We start from the raw sequence: 7,008 nt of genomic DNA, 5'->3' as shown, positions 1-7,008 counted from the left end.
CCACTCACCTCAGCCTCCCAAAGTGCTGGGATTACAGGCTGAGCCACTGAGCCCGGCTCCGGCTAATTTTTAAAATTTTATTTTAGAGACGAAGTCCTGCCAAGTTGCCCGGGCTGGTCTCAGACGGACTCAGGAAATCCACTCGCCTCAGCCTCTCAAAGTGCTGGGATTACAGGCTGAGCCACCAAGTCTGGCCTCTTTTTTTTTTTTTTTTGAGTCAGAGTCTCACTGTGTCACCCAGGCTGGAGAGCAGTGGCACGCTCACAATCACAGCCACCGCAACCTCCACCTGCTGGGCTCAGGTGATCTTTCCGCCTCAGCCTTCCAAGTAGCTGGAATCACAGGCATATGCCATCACGCCCAGCTAATTTTTTGATTTATTGTAGAGGTGAGGTCTTGCCATGTTGCTCAGGCAGGTCTTGAACCCCTGAGCTCAGGTAATCTTCTCATCTATGCCTCCCAAAGTACTGGGATTACAGGTATGAGCCACCACACCCAGCTATAGTTTACTTTTCTTTGTCTTAGTTTCTTGTCTTGGTTGGTTAGTTCTCTCTTGGGCCTGTTTCCCTCTTTTTTTTTTTTTTGAGTCAGTCTCACTCTTGCCCAGGCTGTAGTGGCCATGAGTGTGCTACTGCACTCTAGCCTGGGCAACAGACTCAAAAGAAATTTTTCTTTCATGATAAGCTGGACTGAATGCAAAAACCACTTGGATTTAAAGCATACAATTTTTCTTTTTCTGCCCTTAGGAATGTGTTTTTTCCCTCCTTCCTCAATGTAACCTGTTAGAGAGGCCAACCGTATCTAGTAAATCACTGCTAATGTTTGAGAAAGGACAACCAGCTATATTAAAACACCAAAGTACTTGGATTACAGGCATAGGCCACCATGCCCAGCTATGAAAGAAAAGTTCAAAATTAGTAAATAACTAAATGTCAGCTGGCTTCTCGTTTCTTACCCTTTTCCCTCTTCGTCCTCTGCTCTTGCTTGCCCAACTACCTAAAAAAATCTGTAGTCCTTCTTAAGACTTTACCATGTTCAGTACACTACACAGTTCCTCTCCAGCATGGCTATTTAAATGCTCATTAAAGATTGTAATCTTGCCTGAGCCCGTGGGTTCGAGACCCGCCTGAGCAACTTGGCGAGACCTCATCTCTACAATAAATCAAAAAATCAGCCGGGCATGGTACCGCATGCCTGTAATTCCGGCTACTTGGAAGCCTGAGGCGGAAGGATCGCCGGAGCCCTGCAGGTCGAGGCTACGGTGGCCGGGAGTGGCCACTGCATTGTAATCTGACATTCCATGTGTTTATGAAATTTCATGAAGATATGGGCTTTCTGTTGGGTGTTAAAATGGGAGTTCTCTAAAGTTGGCCATTTCTGGAGTCTATATCTTGGAACATTAAACACACATTCACCAAGGAACACAGGGTCATTCTCAGGGTATGCTTGAGTTATTGCTGCCTAGCAAGACCTGCTTGCCATACACCGTCCCTTGTCATCTAGGTGAAAAATTAGTAGTTCTTGAGGCATTTATATTTCACCTGTGGCAACAACACTTATAATCTCTTGTTTGGTATCTAGAAGCTGTTAGCTTCTAAGGTTGCTTTGAGGATTAAATGAGTTTCTACGTGTAGAGCTCTTAGGAGTTGCTGGCACTAATATGAGCTGAATGAATGTTTTTGATTATTGTCATTAATACTGTTTTTATTATGACAGAAATAGGTTCTGTTTTATTCATATTGTATTCTTACTCAGTAAATGTGGTTTTTTTAAATGAATAAATAAGGCTATTTTATTACCCTGCCTCAGTTATACCCTAATATCTCTTTCCTGGTTAATTGCAGGCACTTCCAATTGGCTTTCTTTGACCAAGTTTTCTTATCTTTGTTCAAACATTCAGTTTCTTACTGAAAGGTAGGAACCCCAAGAAAATTAGAATAGAAGAACTTGGTAAAATCATTCTAGCAAGAGTGCAGCCTTAACTTCAGCTCTAGCTCTGTCTCACTTTACTGAGCAGTTCTGCTGATCATTAGCAAGAAACAAAACCAGCACTCCTGGGATTAAACCTGGTAATTATTCTAAGTACCCTAATCCTGTCCAGTCCTAATTAGTCTTACCTAAATTCCTAACTAAAAGTTTTGGGAAGATTTGTATTAAGCTGAGTTGGGCTAAATGTAGAAGTTGTTTGAATTTAAAAGTGAACATTCTTCCTTGTCCCCACCTTTCACTGTCCTTGGATCTAATAACTCTTGCTGGTACTAATGGGAACACAACCATCTTCACTGGGCCCCTTGGTAAGCAGGAGACACACCCAAAAGATTGAACATCCCTGGAAACACCTCTGCCAGACCTAGATAAGAAATGGGCTCTGCTGAAACTTTCTAATACCCAGAAATGTATCTGTTCTCTTAGTCTCTTAATGACAACTACTTTCTTTCATGTCTTTGTATTAAGTCTATGTATAATGTTTAATCAAGCTTTGTGAACCAACTAGAAAGTATGCAGCCCAAATTGTTCAAAGCATCTGTACTTCTGGCCTTGATATATTGTTATTGACTTACTGTGATCAGCCTCTAGCCCACCACCTGGAGTCATGAGATACAGTTGCCTGGTGATGTCAAAAGACAAGACTTATGTGATTTCTGTTATCTACATCAAAAAGTGCAACTTTAAACATTCTCCTTAGCCCCAACTCCTCTCCAAGAGCTTTAAATATAATCAGTTCCCCAGCCTTTGAGGCCACGCTTGCCTGAGTGCTGGCCCCTTTCTGTCTGTGGAAAGTGTATAATAAACTTTACTTCTTTCCCTTTGCAATTCTTTGCATCCTTCCTGTGACACTGGCCCACCTTGCCTCAATTTACCCTTTCAGTTACTCTTTCATACACTTATTCAGCACACATTTTTTGAGTGTTTGCTGTGTGCTAGATAGTTTAGTAGGCAAATAAGACAAGATGCCTAGCAGAAGTAGGAGGAAACATGGATTTATTCATACTTTGCAACAACTTAATATGGAACAAAGGTGTGTAGGTACTGTCATAAAGGCATTCTTAGAATACTGTGGGTAAACAAAGGAAGAAATGAACCAGTTTTGAATAAGCCAGTCAGCAAAGACTTTATAAATGAAGTAAAGCTTTGTCAGCGATTTTTTTCTTTTTTTCTTTGGATTTTCACTGTCGCCCAGGCTGGAGTGCAGTGGCACACTCATGGTCACCGCAGCCTTGACCTGCTGGGCTCAGACGATCCTTCCGCCTAAGCCTTCCAAGTAGCTGGAACTACGGGCACGTGCCACCATGCCCAGTTAATTTTTTGATTTATTGTAGAGATGAGATCTTGCCAAGTTGGCCAGGCTGGTCTCAAACTCGTGGGCTCGGGTAATCCTCTCACCTCGGCCTCCAAAAGTGCTAGGATTATAGGCGTGAGCCACTGCACTCAGCCTACTTTTTCAGCTCTTAAAAGAATATGCTGGTGATAATAATAGCTACCAATTAAATAGTGCATGTTGGCCGGGCATGGTGGCTCAGCCTGTAATCCCAGCACTTTGGGAGGCTGAGATAAGTGGATTGCCTGAGCCTGCAGGCTCGAGACCAGCCAGGGCAACTTGGAAGACCTTGTCTCTACCAAAAAAAAAAAAAGTTAGTCAAGCATGGTAGTGTGTGCCTGTAGTTCTAGCTTCCTGGAAGACTGAGGCAGAAGGATTGCCTGAGCCCAGTAGGTCGAGGCTATGGTGGCCGTGAGCACGCCACTGCACTCCAGCCTGGGTGACAGGTTGAGACTCCAACTCAAAAAAAAAAATAATGCATGTTATGTATTAGGCAGTGCTCTAAGCTTATTCTGCATATTATGATTTAATCTTACAACACGCCTATGGAATTGATACTGTTATTTGTCCCATTTTGTTACATGTTTAAGGCACAAAGAGGGTACATCACTTTCTCAAGGACACCAAACTAGTCAGTACTGGAGCCAGGAACTAAATTCTAGCAATGTGAATTGAAGCATTAAAGTGGGAAGGATATTGGCATCAAAATTGCCATAGGAATTGAATAGGAAAAACACAAACTGTTTTTCCTCTGCTCTCACACCACAACAATGAACCCAGAAGACTTCCATGACCAAACATGTGGGAGTTTCTCCTCACCAACAAGGAACCAATCAATTCTGCAGCAGACACTAGCTGCTGGGGATCTTCCAAATCAATCCCAACAATATCTATGTAGAGAGCCTCAGATGCCACAGGTTAAGAGCTCAGTCCCACAAGACTGCCTCCACTTCGGATGCCAACTGCAAGCCCCAGGTTGTATTACCTGTGCTCTGACTGACTGGCTGTGAATCAAGGTTCTCAAGACCCTCTTCTCAGGCTTGACTTATTTTCTAGGGTGATTCACAGAACTCAGTGAAATACTTACTATATCATGGGAGCCCCAAATCAGGGCACTTGCATAATGTTTACCTATTCCAAAGAAATCACTCAGAATACAGGTTGGTAAAGACATGGATTTATTAATACTTACAGGAGGGACTGATGACAGCCAGTTGATACAAAGCTCTCTGCACCCCAATAGACATTGGGAGAGGTTCTATAACCCCTACTGGGAAGAAGGAGTAAGACGTGAATAATAGCATTATGTGTGAAGAAGCAGGAACAAGAATGTTTGCCCTCTTAGAAACCATCTTGAGTAGATGGGTGTGCATATCTCCAGGGACATCTTGACCAGGTGCAGACAGCCTTGGCCAGGGAACATCTTTCTGGTCAGGGAACAGTCATCAGCAGGGGAAGGGGAGTGGGACAAATGTCCTGCATTTATCCCACAGTTATGTTTACTGATATATTATGAAGGATATTGCAAAAGATACAAATGAAGAGATGTGTAGGGTGAGGTATGGGAAAAGGGGCCCAGAGCTTCCATGCCCTCCCTGGCTGTACCACCCTCCAAGAATCTCCATATATTCAGCTATTGGGTGCTCCCGAGACCCCAACCTCTTAGGCTTTTATGGAGGCATCATTACAAAGGCACGATTAATTAACCATTGGCCATTGGTAATTAACTTAACCTTCAGTTCGTCTCCTCTCCCTGGAGGTGGGATGTGGGGCTAAAAGTAACAACTCTCTAATCCTGCCTTAGTCTTTTGAGTGACCAGCCCCAACCTAGGGGTTGTCAGCCATCAGTCAGCTTATCAGCATACAAAGGGATATCATTGAAGATTGCAAGGATTTTAGGAATTGTATGCCAGAAACTGGATGAAGACCAAATATATATTTTAGAGTATCCCAGGAATCCTGTACAGAAGCACCTAGCTTAGGGAAGTTGAGGATGTTTCCCAGAGGGATGGATGTCTGAACTTAGTCCTGAATGATATACAGTAGTTATACAAGGGCAAAATGTTGCAGAGAAGAGTGTTCTAGGCAAGGAGTGGATGCTACATCTTCAGAGGCCCCAGGGTACAGAGAGTTTGTGTGGTTCAGGGACTGAAAGGCACTCAGTGTTCTTTTTTTTAAAGCCAGAGTCTCATTCTGTTGCCCGGGCTGGTGTGCAGTGGCACACTCAAGGCCAACCACAGTCTTGACCTACTGGGCTCAGGTGATCCTTCTGCCTCAGCCTTCTAAGTAGCTGGAACCACAGGTGTACACCACCATGCCTGGCTAATTTTTTGATTTTATTGTAGAGATGAGGTCTTGCCAAGTTGCCCAGGCTGGTCTTGAACCTGTGGGCTCAGGCAATCCTCTTGCCTTGGCCTCCCAAAGTGCTGGGGTTATAGGCGTGAGCCACTACATAGTGTGTTTCAAGAGATGGGACGCAGCCATGATGAGAATGAAAAAAAGAAAGAGTAGTTTTGGAGTGACTGTGGCCATGTAGAAGGCCAGGAGATCTAGCTGAAGGCTTGCAGTTGATTTTATGAGTCTTAATTATGTGCCAAGATAGAAAGGAGAAAAGAGGATATTTAGGGAATTATTGACATAGAATGGTCTATGCCTTCATTAAACTCCAAACTTCCCTCTCCAAAATTCTTCAAGAACACAGGGTCTGGGGCTGTGGATCTGAATAGGTGCAATGTGAAGGAAAATGGGGTGCTGAGGAGAGTGACAGTGTGTGTTCAGGGAGTGAGGTTCAGAGGGCAGTGGGAGTTGGTGAGGTGGGTGAGGGTAGAGGAAACTGGAGGTTCAGGGAGAGGTAAGTGAGGCTTGGAGTCTTGGGCAGAGTGAGGCTGGAAATAGTTGCATTATGTATGACTTATAGGGCATATGCTGGCTGGACAGTCAGGCAAAAGGTAGTCCGGGCCAACTAAGAACCTTAGGTTTTACATTGGAAGAAATAGAAGATATTTAGGCGGAAGAGTCCATTTTCATTTTTGAAAGATCACTCTAGCAGCAGAGTCCTTCAGAAAGGACAGGGGAAATGAAATTGCATACGCAGGTGAGTGAGGAATCCGTTGCAGTTGTTCATTCCAGGGATGATATGTGTGGGGTCGTGGAGAGGTGCGGTGGATATTATTTAGAGGATAAGTGGATGGGACCTGGTGGCTTGGGAAGAGGAAGGAATCTGGTGTGAGGCCCGGGTTCAGGCATTTGTCAGGGCTGAGAAGTCTTTCTGGAAGAAGCGGTTCTAGAAGGGCCAAGTCAGGTGATCCACGATCAGAGAAGGCAGAGAAAAAACCCTGGAGCTGGAACCCCCTCATCACCAAAACCTCCATTCTCCGGAGCCTAAAATTCACACCTAACTGTGGTGGTTTTAAAACGTCTAAAAAGTCTTCCTCCAAAAGGTCAAGCGACTTCATGATAGACGCTGAGTTAAAGCCACCCCCACACACTGTGGCTAGATTCCTGACCCTCAAAAGCTGTTATAAGATACGACGTGTCGTTTTCAATCAGCTATATTTTCGGGTAATCTGTTTCACCCCAATAAATAAAGCTGTGACCACCCCATCGACCCCCGGGCGCCCCCCTCTTTCACCTTAGCCCACCTAGTACGCTCACGGCAGTAGCGCGAAAAGCCCTTTCACTCCCCGCCC

This window comes from Carlito syrichta, unplaced genomic scaffold, assembly GCF_000164805.1.
Source record: "Carlito syrichta isolate Samal-C Ts95f unplaced genomic scaffold, Tarsius_syrichta-2.0.1 Scaffold305629, whole genome shotgun sequence".
In the NCBI taxonomy this organism is placed as follows: Eukaryota; Metazoa; Chordata; class Mammalia; order Primates; family Tarsiidae; genus Carlito; species Carlito syrichta.
The sequence above is the reverse complement of the archived record's forward strand: the minus strand, read 5'-3'. Positions refer to the sequence as shown.